At 34.9% G+C, this 14,482-nt stretch overlaps 1 pseudogene; it reads right to left on the bottom strand.

Moving 5' to 3' along the window:
• Window positions 1-200: 200 nt before the first annotated feature.
• The window catches only part of LOC122747329, a 77,169-nt pseudogene continuing 62,887 nt past the window's right edge, over window positions 201-14,482 (bottom strand).

Here is a 14,482-nt window from a genome sequence, read left to right as displayed (position 1 = left end):
CCTTAATAACTAGATCATATTTATAACAAAAGAGATAGCTATCAACAAATGCATGCAGAATTTTTTGCCTCCTTCCCCATCTATATATCTATATATAGATATATGTACATTAGTTATGAACCCAAACAACACAACCTTTTAAATATTTGAGTTTGAGAGAACTGAGTCAATTTAAAAAAATTGCTTGCAAATATTTTTATTCAAATGCATTTTCTGAGCAGAATTAAGATCTTATTGAAGGCAGCAACACCCATGAATTGCATGTAGTCTTCAAGGGCATGTAAGGGCTAAAATTCTAGCTATACTCTCTAAAATATCTAATGAGTGGTCGCCAATAAATTATAAGCTTTAGCAAGAGTTAGACTTTTAAGCATTTATTAAGGAGAATAAGAATTTGGTAAAGAGAGAGAGAAAGGCCTACATTCATCTATCTATTAAAGGGAGAGCATATTTCTAGCTCCCTTCTCCACCGGAGTCCTCAGGAAAGAGTGTGAGCCAGCACGCCAGCCTCCCCCTTCTTCCTCCCACAAGCAAACATCACTTCCTGATGCCAAAGAAAAGACGCATGGTCCTACCCTCAGAGGCCCTCTCCTCATGTTGGAGCTTTTCTACTGTAAGTCTCCAGCAGGTGGCGTCATTCCAATCATTACAGGCAGTTATTTGTTCCTCTAGCCTATCTGTCACAACTTTATTACCTTCCACTACACGCTGTATTTGAAGCTTCTTGATGCAGTACCCCACTGGATCTAGTTTAGAAGATCCCCGGACCAAGCCATCTGCTTGAATGCTTCTGACACATTCCTACAATTTTGCCACATCTGTCTCATCTTCCCAATGTTTTTCATCCAGTAAGAAGAAAGACTTGGCAACAATTGCAGGGTTTTTTAAATTTCTTTGATGCACACTGAGCAAGGCATTCTTCTCTCAGCTTCTTTGTGTCTTCACTTTCCTCTTCCTCATCAGACCCAAAGAAATCAATGTCATCATCATCTTTGCTATCTGTAGCTCCAGCACTTCCTGTGATATCTTCTACATCAGCAGGCCCATACTTACCCGAAGCCTTCTTTATTCCTGGCAAGCTTGCCTTTTGTTTCTCCTAAGACTTAACGTGATTATACCATGTAGGGCATGGTACAAGTTTGCAGATCGTGGGCCCAAGATGGCTTCAAGTAGTACAATGTAAGCCTGGGATAGCACATATCTCTCAATATACGTCTTGTCCACCAAGAAGTCATTGAGGTGCTTCAGGCCCCACAGGTGTCTTTAGATCTTCAAAGCCCAAGATGGTGGTGGGAGGGACTGGCAATAAGCTGTGGCAGAGGAAGGGATCCCAGGGCAGGAAAGGAGCACAGTGTGTGAACACGCTAACTCTGCCAACAAAATGAAAAAAGGCAATAACTTACTTTAATGAAAAAACAAAGGTAGGCTATTAGGAATTTCTTAACCAGAAGTAGTAATATTTTGACTGTAACATTTTCAGAGTTCCTGCTTTTGTGTAACATTTTTTAAAAGCAAATAAAAAAGGCATTCTCTACCAGATAGGAATTTTGAATACAAAATAAACATGAATGCTAACAGTACACAACTTTTCAGAACACTGGAAAGTAGAATGTCAATAACTTTTTTTTAATTTTTTTTTTAAATTGATCTCCACCTTAACAGTAACTTTAAGCCTTCTCTCATGGCCACTGTAGTAGAACTGCCACTATTAAAACAAGTTATGGGATGTGGGTGATAGGAGAGTGATTTCTCTCTAGGAGATAATCCTTTTGGAGCCTTACTATTCATCTGACACCAGAGGCTTTTTTCCCCAACATTTATTTTATTTTTTTTGCAGTTAAATGGAAGGGTAGTTTTCAACATTCATTTTCATTAAATTTAGAGTTCCAAATTTTTCTACTTCCCTTTCCTCTCCCTTCCACAAGACAGCAACCAATCTGGTATAGGTTATATATGTTAAATCCACATGTGCTCTTTTTATCAGTTCTTTCTCTTGGAGTGGATAGTATACTTCAACATTAGTCCCTTGGGATGGGATTGTCTTGGATCATTGTATTGTTGAGAGTAGATAAATCATTCACAACTGCTCATGGAACAATACTGCTGTCTCTATGCACAATGTCCTCCCAATTCTGCTCACTTCACTATAGTTCAGTTCATATGAGTCTTTCCAGGTTTTTTTTTAGGATTACCCTGTTTGTCATTTCCTATAGCACAATACCATTCCACTACAATCATATACCACCACAGCTTCTTCAGTCATTCCTCAATTGATGGATATTCCCTTGATTCCCAATTGTTAACCACCACAAAGAGTTGCTATAAATATTTTTGTACATTTTTTCCCCTTTTCTCTTTTTCACAATTACAACTGTTAACTGTTTCCCTCCATCCTATTCCCTATCTTTTGGCTTTCACCCTATCCTTCTTCAAAATGAATTTTCTTCTGTCTCACCCCTCCCCCAATCTGCCCTCCTTTCTTTTGCCCCTCTCTCTTTAACACCTTCCCCTCCTATTTTCCTACAGTGTTAGATAGATTATTCTACCAATTAAATGTGTATATTATTCTCTCCTTGAGCCAATTCTAATGAGATTAAGTTCTTTGAACCAATTCTTATGGGAGTTAGGCTCATTTAGTACCCCAATTAAATAGATTACTCCACCCAGTAGGGTGTGTGTGTGTGTGTTAATTCCTCCTTGAGGCAACTCTGATGAGATTAAGGTCTTTGAGCCTATTCTGATGAGTGTAAAGTTAATTTAATGCCCTGCTCTTCCCTCATCTCTTTCCCCACTCCATAAGCACTTTCCTGTTTCTTTCATGTTGGATTTCATACCATGCAACCTCTGTCCTTTCCCCTCCCCCAATGCATTCCTCTCACCCTCCAATTTTACCCTAAAGATATCATCATGGGGCAGGTAGATGACACAGTGGATGAAGCATACATGCAGACCCAGTGGGACCTCAGCCAAAACCTAACCTCAGACCCAAGGCAGTCACACACTGAATGACCCCAGATATATCCCCCAACTCCAATTTTTTATGGTTCTCTAGGGTCTTGTATTTGAAAGTCAAATTTTACATTCAGTTCAGGTCTTTTCATCATAAATACCTGAAAGTACTCTTTTTCATTAAAGTTTCATTTTTTCCTCTGAAAGATTATACAAAGTTTTGTAGGGATATGTGATTCTTGCATGGAATCCCAATTCCTTTGCCCTCTGGAATATCATATTCTATATCTTCCAGTCCTTTAATGTAGAAGCTGCTAGATCTTGTGCTATCCTGACTGGGGCTCCACAGTACTTGAATTCTTTCTTTTTGGCAGCTTGCAATATTTTCTTTTTGACCTGAGAGCTCTGGAATTTGGCTACAATATTCCGGAGATACCTTTTGGTATCTCTTTCAGGAGGTGATCAGTGGATTCTTTAAATTTCTATTCTACCTTCTGCTTCTAGAATTTCAGGGCAGTTTTCCCTGACAATTTCTTGGAAGATGATGTCTAAGCTCTTTCATTGATCATGGTTTTCAGGTAGACCAATCATTTTAAAATTATCTCTCCTGCCTCTATTTTGCAGGTCAGCAGTTTTTCCAAGAAGATATTTCACATTGCCCTCTAGTTTTTTTTTGTTTGTTTTTTTTTGTTTTGCTGTTTTTTTATTCATTTGTATTTGCTTTATTGTGTCTTGGTTTCTCATAAAGTCACTGGCTTCCATTTGTTCAATCCTAATTCTTAGGCAATTATTTTCACTGGAGAGGTTTTCCATTTTGCTTTTCAAGCTGTTGACTTTTTTTCATGTCTTTCCTGCATCACCCTCATTTCTCTTTCCATTTTTTCCTCTACCTCTCTAACTTTATCTTCAAAGTCCTTTTTGAGCACCTCTATTGCCTGAAACCAATTTATATTTTTCTTGGAATGTTTAGATATAGGGGCGCTGATGTTGACATCTTCCTCTGAAGGTTCACCTCAATCTTCCTTGTCACTAAAGAAACATTCTTTGGTCCTCACCTTTCTCTGTCTGCTCATCTTGCTTTTCTTTTACTTGAATTTTAGCTCCTTAAAATGGGTCACTGTTTCCAGGCTGCAGTATTCCAAGCTTCAGGAGGTCGTACATGGTATGATTTAAGGAGGATCAGGTTCTTTACTTCCCTGGCCTGTTCCCTGGCCTATAGATGACCCCAGACCAATTTGCTAATCAACCAGTTTTGTGTGCTGTGGTTGTTAGCTCTGAGGAGCCTATGCCCTTCCCACACCTGGGCCACTGCTCCTCAAGCCTACCTCCTGGTTCCCAGCAGGAGTGAAAAACCCAAGTTCTGCCTCAGCACCAACAGAGACCCCTGTAGTCTCTCCCCTGCCAAGGGCTCAGCCCTCTCACCAGATTTTGGGCATAGTTCCAGATGACACTGGTTTTTCAGATGATTCAGAGGCTCTGAAGGTCTCTTTCTCTGGTGAGGCCTTCCTAACACTGGATCTGTATCAGTGTGACTATGGGGTTGGGATCCACTTCTGTCTCAGCACAGCAGCTCCCTCCTTCCAACTTTCCAAGCCCTCCTTGGTTAGAAAATTATCTCAGCACATTCTTCTGTGGATTTTGCTTGACACCAGAGGCTTTGAAGACTAATATATCTGTCCAATCTATGGATACTTATCATCCAAACATATCTGGCCACATAAGTTTATTAAGACTTGGAAATGCTAATAGTATTATTATTTCACTGGCCACACGTCCCAAAAATAAATTCCTTGATGGTAAGCATGGCCTTCCTTTCCTTCCCTTCATGTCATCTGTCTAGTCAGTTCTCTCCATTGCTGGCTTTATCAGTTTGTCCTTTATCAGTTGTGTCAAAACTAAGATGAAATTCTGTTGTGGGCACTATTGCCAAGGGTTGAAGGGCCTCTGGGAAATTCTACATTATCAGGGCCATTAGAAGGTTATTTTGTGGGGCAGCTAGATGGCGCAGTGGATAAAGCACTGGCCTTGGATTCAGGAGGACCTGAGTTCAAATCCAGCCTCAGACACTTGACACTTAACTAGCTGTGTGACTCTGGGCAAGTCACTTAACCCTCATTGCCCTGCAAAAACAAAACAAAACTAAAGAAGGTTATTTTGTCACTGAAGTGCTATTATTCACAGACTCCTATCTTAAATACATGAATCTGTGATACACCTTTACTTGAGAATAGGCATAGTATAATAGGGGAATTAAGAAACAACAATGTTCTGTACATGAAAAGATAAAGCATATGTATAGCTAACTCAGTTATATACATTAAGTGAGAGAAGCAATGATGTGGATAATTCAAAATGGCAACTAATTCCCAAATAAATTATATTAGGCTTTGGAATGGATTTTATATTGACATTTAAATAGGAAAATGTCTGATATAGAAATTTATAACCATTCAAACAAGAATGTAACATTCAGGAGAAACTGCTCATTGGCTTAACTCTTAATTTCTAGTCTCTATTAACGATCTTTTTCTTTTTTCTTTTTCCTTTTGGGAAAGATATGAAATACCACCTTAAAAAGCTCTGTTAATTTTCTTCCTATTATCTTGGTAAGTTTTTCTTTCATACCTTCCTGAATTGTTGTTGTTGTTCAGTCATTTCAGTCATATCTGACTCTTTATGAGCCCATGTGATACTTTCTTGGGAAAGAGACTAAAGTGATTTGCTATTTACTTCTCCACATAATTTTACAGATTATAAACTGAGGCAAACAAAGTTAAATGACTTGGTCATGATCACATAGCTAGTGAGTGTTGGAGGCCATATTTGAACTTGGTAAGATGAGCCTTCCTGACTTCAGGCCTGGCACTCTACACCATGACACCTAACTGGCCTACCTTCTTGAACAGATTATTGCTTGTTTTGGAGTTCAAAGCCACATTCTGGCTATTTCAAAAAGTGTATACAAGAATAACAATGGATAAAATTTTACTGTCATAATTTGCAATATGAGTATTCTAAATCAGCTAATATGATGTGTTATATTATAGAATGATCTTGATAACAATCCGAAGTACTCTTTATAAAATGTTGTAAACCTACTAATGACCATTTTACATTCTGATTTCATTAGTTCTTTCTCTGAAAAAGAGTAGCATTTTTCTTATAAGTTCCTCAAAATTGTCTTGGATCATCATGTTGCTGAGAATACTGAAGGTGATCATCTCATGATATTGCTATTACTATGTGCAATGCTATTCCTGTTCTGTTCATTTTACTTACCAATTTTTTTTCTGAGAGCTTCCTATTCACTACTTCTTATAACATAATAGTATTCCATCCCAATGATAAACCATAACTTGTTTAGCCATTCCCCAACTGATTAACATCCTATTAATTTCTAATTATTAACATAAAAAGAACTACTATCAATATTTTATACATATTCATCCTTTGCTTTTTTTAAAAAAAATCTCTTTGTGATATAGACATAACAGTGGTATTGCTTGATGAAAGGGAATGCATAGTTTTATAGCCCTTTGGGCATAGTTCCAAATTATCTGCAAAATAGTTGAGTCAGTTTATAACTCCACCCGCAGTACATTGGTGACTCAATTTTCCCAAATCCCTCCCGAAACGTGTATTTCTTTTTCTTTTTTGTAATATTAGCCAATTTGATAACTGTGGGGTGGTACTTCAGAATTGTTTTAATTTGTATTTCTCTAATCAATAATGATTTATAGCATTTTTCCATAAAGCTACAGATACCTTGATTTCTCAATCAGAAAAGTGGCTGTCATATCTTTGATTATTTATCAACCAGGAAATACCTGTAGCCCTAAAAATTTGACTCAGTTCACAATATATTTGAGAAATGAGGTATTTATCAAAGAAACATTCTATATTTTTTCACAGTTATGATTACTGTGTATTTCCCACCATCCTATTTCCCCCCTGTTTATTTTACTCACTCTCTCCTTTCACTATGTCCATCCTCAATAGTCTTTTGCTTCTAATCCTCAACCTGTCCTACTTTCTATCAGCAAAGCCCTGTCTTATTCCCTCTTCTCTTACTTTCCCATGTGGCAAAATAGATTTATACACCCAAACAAGTGCATATATTATTTCAGCTTTGGACAAATTCTAATAGCAGTAATATTCATATACAAAACTCATGTGCTGCATTTTCATTTTTCTTGTGAAAGTTGATTTTTTTCCCACTTTTATGTGAGATAAGTTATTCTACCTCTACCTTTCCCTTTCTTTGAGTACAATTATTTCTCACTCCTTAATTTCATCTTTTTCAATAATCAACCCATCATCTTCAAATCACACATATACCTTCTCTCTATGTATACTCCTTCTAACTATGCTGATTATGATAAAGATTTTAGGAGTTACAAATATCTTTTTCCCATGCATATAAACTGTTCATCCTTAAATAATTCCTTCATGCTTTCTCTTTTCTGTTTATTTTTATTTTCTTCTCTTCAGTCTTTTACTTAAAAGTCAAAATTTCTATTAAGCTCTAGTATTTTGTTTTGTATTTTATTTATTTTTTTCCATTACATGTAAAGATAGTTCTCAACTTTTGTTTATATGAGCTTTCCAATTTCAGATTTTTCTCCCTCCCTCTCCTCTCTCCCCCCTTCCCTAGACAACAGGTAATCTGATATAGGTTATATATAGTTATATATAGTTATGTATATAGTTATATATAGTTTTATATATATAATTATATATATATATTATATAACATTAAACATATTTCTGCATTAGTCATGTTATAAGAGAAAAATCAGAGCAATGACAAAAAACCTCAAAAGAGAAAAATAACAGAACCAAAAACAAAAGAAATAGTATGGTTCTTTCAGCATCTACACTCCACAGTTCTTTTTTTTTTTTTCCTGGATTTTGAGATCCTCTTCTATCATGAGTTCCCTGGAACTCTTCTGTACCATTGCATTGGGGAGAAGAATATAGTCCATCACACTAGATCAACACACAATGGTGATGATACTATGTACAATGTTCTTCTGGTTCTGTTCTTCTCACTCATCATCAGTCCACGCAAGACCCTCCAGGTTTCTCTGAACTGCTCCTGCTCATCATTTCTTACAGCACAATAGTATTCCATTGTATTCATATACCACAACTTGTGCAGTCATTCCCCAATTGATGGGCACCCCCTCAACTTCCAATTCCTTGCCACCACATAAAGAGCAGCTATAAATATTTTTGTACATGTGGGTCCCTTTCCCCTTTCCATGATCTCTTTGGGAAAAAGACCCAAAAGTGGTATTGCTGGGTCAAAGGGTATGAACAGCTTCACAGCCCTTTGGGTATAATTCCACATTGCTCTCCAGAATGGTTGGATCAGTTCACAGCTCCACCAACATTAGTGTTCCAATTTTTCCATAGCTTCTCCAACATTTATTATTTTCCTTTTTTGTCATTTTAGCCAATCTAATAGGAGTGAGGTGGTACCTCAAACTTGTTGTAATTTGCATTTCTCTAATCATTAGTGATTTAGAGCATTTTTTCATATGGGAATAGATAGCTTTGGTTTCTTCATCAGAAAACTGCCTGTTCATATCCTTTGACCATTTCTCAATTGGGGAATGACTTGTATTCTTACAAATTTGAATTAGTTCCCTATATATTTTAGAAATGAGGCCTTTATCAGAAGTACTGGCCATAAAAATTGTTTCCCAGTTTTCTGCCTCCCTTCTATTTTTGGATGAATTGATTCTGTTTGTACAAAAACTATTTTAATTTAATGTAATCAAGATCATCCATTTTGCATTTTATAATATTCTCTATCTCTTGTTTGGTCATAAACTGTTTTCCTTTCCAAAGATCTGATAGGTAGACTATTCCTTCCTCTCCTAATTTTCCTATGATATTGACTCTTGTGTCTAAATCATGTATCCATTTTGACCTTATTTTAGTATAAGGTATAAGATGTTGTTCTAGGCCTAATTTCTGCCATACTATCTTCCAGTTTTCCCAGCAGTTTTTGTCAAATACTGAGTTCCTATCCCAGAAGCTGGAGTCTTTGGGTTTATCAAACACTACATTACTAGTGTCATTTACTACTGTGTTTCCTGTGCCTAGCCTATTCCATTGATCTACCACTCTATTTCTTAGCCAATATCAGATAGTTTTGTTGACTGCTGCTTTATAGTAAAGCTCCAGGTTTGGTACCACTAACCCACCTTCCTGTGAATTTTTTTTCATGATTTCCCTTGATATTCTTGATTTTTTTGTTTTTCCAGATGAATTTTGTTATTATTTTTTCTAGCTCTATAAAATAATTTTTAGGTAGTCTGACTGGTATGGCACTGAATAAGTAAATTAATTTAGGCAGTATTGTCATTTTTAATATATTAGCTTTGCCTATCCATGAGCAATTGATATCTTTCCAATTATTTAGATCTGGTTTGATTTGTGTGAAGAGTGTTTGGTAATTGTGTTCATAGAGTTCCTTGGTTTGTCTTGGCAAATAGACTCCCAAGGATTTTATATTATCTACCATTACTTTAAATGGAATTTCTCTTTCTATCTCTTGCTGCTGGACGTTGTTGGTCATGTATAGAAATGCTGATGATTTATGTGGATTTATTTTATATCCTGCTACTTTGCTAAAGTTGTTAATTGTTTCAAGTAATTTTTGAGTTGATTCTCTAGGATTCACTAGGTATACCATTAAATCATCTGCAAAGAGTGATAGTTTTGTTGCCTCCTTGCCTATTCTAATTCTTTTAATTCCTTTTTCTTCTCTGATTGCTAAAGCTAACATTTCTAGTACAATATTAAATAATAGTGGTGATAATGGACATCCCTGTTTCACCCCTGATCTTATTGGAAAGACCTCTAACTTATCTCCATTGCATATAATACTTGCTGATGGTTTTAGGTAGATACTGTTTATTATTTTAAGGAAAGCTCTATCTATTCCTAAGCTCTCTAGTGTTTTTATTAGGAATGGGTTCTGTATTTTGTCAAAAGCTTTCTCTGCATCTATTGAGATAATCATATGATTTGGGTTAGTTTTCTTATTGATGTGGTTGATTATGTTGATAGTTTTCCTAAAGTTAAACCAGCCCTGCATTCCTGGTATAAATCCCACCTGGTCATAGTGTATTATCCTGGTGATCACTTGCTGTAAAAGCTCTAGTATTTTAATCAGGAATGCTTGAAAGTACTCAATTTCATTGAATATAATTTTTCCAGTTTTTCGAAGTAGGTGACTCTTTGTGGTAACCCTAGCTCATTGGCTTTCAGGAATATTTTAAACTAAGCACTTCAATCCTCTAACATAGAAACTAATGAATCTTGTGTTATCCTGACTGTGGGTTGATGATATATGAACTTTTGGGCTGTTTGCATTATTTTCTCCTTGAACTGGGAGCTCAGAAATTTGGCTATTATATTCCTGGGAGTTTTCATTTAGGGATAAGTGATCAATGGAATCTTTGAATTTCTATTTTGCCCTCTTGTTCTAGACTATCAGAGTAATTTTCCTTGATAATTTCTTGAAAGATTACTGTGCATAGACTCTATTTTTATTTTTTTGATCATGACTTTCCAATAATTCTCAAATTCACCTCCCTGGATCTATTTTTTTTTCTAGCTCAGTTGTTTTCTCAATGAGATATTTCACATTTACTTCTATTTTTTTCATTCTTTTTATTTTGTTTATTCCACTTTCCAACTTCTAGATTTTGAGCAATTATTATCTTCAGTGAACTTTTCAATTGGGCCAGTTCTATTCTTTCTTTCTTTCTTTCTTTCTTTCTTTCTTTCTTTCTTTCTTTCTTTCTTTCTTTCTTTCTTTCTTTCTTTCTTTCTGTAAGGCAATTGGGATTAAGTGACTTGCCTAGGTTCACACAGCTAGTAAGTGTTAAGTGTCTGAGGCCAGATTTGAACTCAGGTCCTCCTCAATCCACACCTAGTGTTTTATCCACTGTGCCACCAACTGCCCCAGTTCTATTATTTCAGTGAAATTTTATACCTCTTTTTCAGTTTGGCCAGTACTGCTTTTTAAGGTGTTCTTATTTTAATTGGATTTTTGTGTCTCTTTTACCATTTTGGTATATTCTGTTTTTAAGATATTGTTTTCTTCAGTATTGTTTGTCTTCCTTTTATCAAACTATTCAACCTTTTGTCGTGATTTTCTTGCATCAATCTCATTTCCCTTCCCAATTTTTCCTCCAATTCCCTTACTTTATTTTTAACATCATTTTTGAGCTTGTCAATGTCCTAAGACCAATTTATATTTTGACTGTAGTAGTTTTTTCTTTTCTTTTGTTTTTCTTTTTCTGAGTTTCTATGTTGAAATTCCCAGTCATCATGGTAATTTTCTATTTTCAGGATCTTTTTCTGTTGTTTTCTGATTTTTCCCAGCCTAGTTATTTACTTCTATTTCCATTTTATTTTATTTTTATTCATTTATTTATTTTTGTTGAGGCTATTGGAGTTAAGTGACTTGCCTAGGGTCATACAAATATGTGTCAAGTGTATCTGAGGCCAGATTTGAAATCAAGTCCTCCTGAATCCAGGGCTGGTGCTCTATCCACTGCACCACCTAGCTGCCCTATTTTTATTTTTTTTATTAATAGTATTTTATTTTTAAAATTACACAAAAAGGTAGTTTTATATATTCATTTTTTTAAGTTTTTGAGTTTCAGTTTTTTCTTCCTCCCTCCATATCTCCCATTTTCCTTCCTTAAGATGCTAAATAATTTCATATATGTGTAATCATGTAAACATTTTTCCACATTAGTCATGTTGTGAAAAAAGAAACAGAACAAAAGGGAAAAGTCAAAGAAAAAAAGTGAAAATACTATACTTCAATCTGGATTTAGACTCAGTTCTTTCTCTGGATGTGGATAGCACTTTCCATTATGAGTTTTTTGGAATTGTCTTGGAATATTACATTGCTGAGAACTAAGTCAATCATAGGTGATCATTACACAATGATCATGTAAAGGGTTCTGCTGGTTCTGTTCAATTCTCTCAGCATCAGTTCATGCAAGACTTTCCAATATGTTTTTCCTGAAATCTGCTTGCTCACCATTTGGTATAGCATAATAGTATGCCATAACATTCATATACCACAACTTCTTTAATCATAATTGTTATCCAGAGTCTTCACACCTCCACCAACAATACATTAGTGTCTCAATTTACCCACATCTTCCCCAACATTTGTTATTTTCCTTTTCTGTCATATAACTCAATCTCAGAGGTGTGAGGTGGTACATCAGAGTTGTTTTAATTTGTATTTCTCTTAATCAATAATGAATTAGAGCATTTTATATGACTATAGATAGCTTTATTTTTTCTCTGAAAACTACTTGTTCATGTTTTTGACCATTTATCAACTGGGAAATAACCTGGATTTTTGTAAATTTGACTCAGTTCTCTATACATTTGAGACATGAGTCCTTTATTAGAAAATTATGTATAAAAATTGTTTTTGATCTTTATTCTTTCCTTGAATTCTTTTTTTTTTCTAGTGAGGCAATTGAGGTTAAGTTATTTGCCAGGGCTCTATCCACTGTGTCACCTAGCTGCCCCCATCCTTGTATTCTTGATTGCATTTGTTTTCTTTATGCAAAACCTTTCAAATTTAATGCAATCAAAATTTTCCATTTTGTATGTCATAATGCTATCTCTTGCTTTATCATAAATTCTTCCCTTCAAAAAATCTGACAGGCAAATTATTCTTTCCTCTCCTAATTGCTTATTATATCTCCCTTACTTTCTAAATCATGTGTTCATTTTGACTTGGTATAGGGTGTGAGATGTTGAGATGTGAGATGCCTAATTTTTACCTTACTATTTTCAAGTCTCAGCAGTTTTTGTCAAATAGAGAGTTCTTATTCCAAAAGATAGTCTTTGGTTTATCCAACAATATGTGAGTATAATCATTTACTGCTGTGTCTTGTATGGCTAATGTGTTCCACTGATTTACCATTATATTTCTTAGGTAGTACCAAATAGTTTTCATGATTTCTGCTTTATGCTATAGTTTTAGATCTGCTAAAGCTAGGTTACCTTCTTTGGATTTTTTTTTCATTAATTCTGGAAATTTTTTTGACCTTTTGTTCATCCCGATAAATTTTGTTCTTACTTTTCTAGCTGTACAAAATGTGTTTTGTTTTTGTTTTTTGTTAGTTTAATTGGTATGGAACTGAATAAGTTAATTAATTTAGGTGGAATTGTCATTTTTGTTATATTAGATTGCCTTACTCATGAACAATTCATACTTTTCCAATAATTTAGATATGATTTTTTTGTGAAAAGTGTTTTGTAATTGTGTTCCTGAATTTATCTTGGCAAAATAGTTTATATTTTCTACAGTTATTTTAAATGTAATTTTTCTTTCTATCTCTTATTGCTGGACTTGTCTGGAAGATAAAGAAATGCTGATGATTTATGTGGTTTTATTTTATATCCTGAACTTTGCTAAAGTAGCTAGTCATTTCAATTAGATTTTATTTGATTCTCTAAGCATATCATTATATCACCTGCAAAGAATGACAGTTTTGTTTTTCTCATTGCCTATTCTAATGCCTTCTACTTCTTTTTTCTTTTCTTATTGCTAAAGGTAACATTTTAGTAAAATGTTAAATAACAGTGCTGACATTGTATATCAATGCTTCATACCTGGTCATATTGGGAAAATTATTAGCTTATGCCCATTACAGATAATGCTTTCTGATAGCTTTTGATAGATAACTACTTATCATTTTAAGGAAAGCTCCATGTATTCATTTGATCTATAGTGTTTTTCATAGTGTAAGGAATTAATTTTGATTTGGGGTTTTCATAATACTATCTTTGCTTTATTATGGTCAGACTGAAAGAAAAGCCTAATATGGGTGTGTACTTTGCACAGGGAACATTAATTGAAACATTGTTTCAAAAGCCTCCCTCTAGTAAATTTCCCACATCCACATGGGTCTGGCAAGAATATAATGGGGGCAGCTAGTTGGCACAGTGGATAAAGCACCGGCCCTCGATTCAGGAGGACTTTAGTTCAAATCTGGCCTCAGACACTTGACACTTGCTAGCTGTGTGACCTTGGGCAAGTCACTTAACCCTCATTGCCCTGCCAAAAAAAACCACACACACACACACACACACACACACTCAAAAAAAAGAATATAATGGGGACAGACCATGTGGGTATGTGGGTATGGGATGTAGCTAAAGCAGAACTTAGGGGAAATGTTACATGTCTAAATATTTGCATCAACAGAATAGAGAAAGAGCAGATCAATGAATTGGGCCTGTAATTAAAAAAGCAAAAAAAAACCAAATTGAAATCCTCAATTAAATACTAAATTTGAAATCATGAAAATAAAAGAAATTAATGAAATTTAAAGTAAGAAAACTATTGAACTAAAACATAAAAATAAGAGCTGGTTTTATGAATATGTTTCATATTGATATTACTTCATTTTATATGATTCCTTTTAGCAAGATGTAGTTTCCTTCCTTGACACTGATAATTAGATCTATT

This window comes from Dromiciops gliroides, chromosome 3 (assembly GCF_019393635.1).
Source record: "Dromiciops gliroides isolate mDroGli1 chromosome 3, mDroGli1.pri, whole genome shotgun sequence".
Lineage (NCBI taxonomy): Eukaryota > Metazoa > Chordata > Mammalia > Microbiotheria > Microbiotheriidae > Dromiciops > Dromiciops gliroides.
Note: the sequence above shows the minus strand (reverse complement) of the source record. Positions and strands in the feature narration are given on the sequence as shown.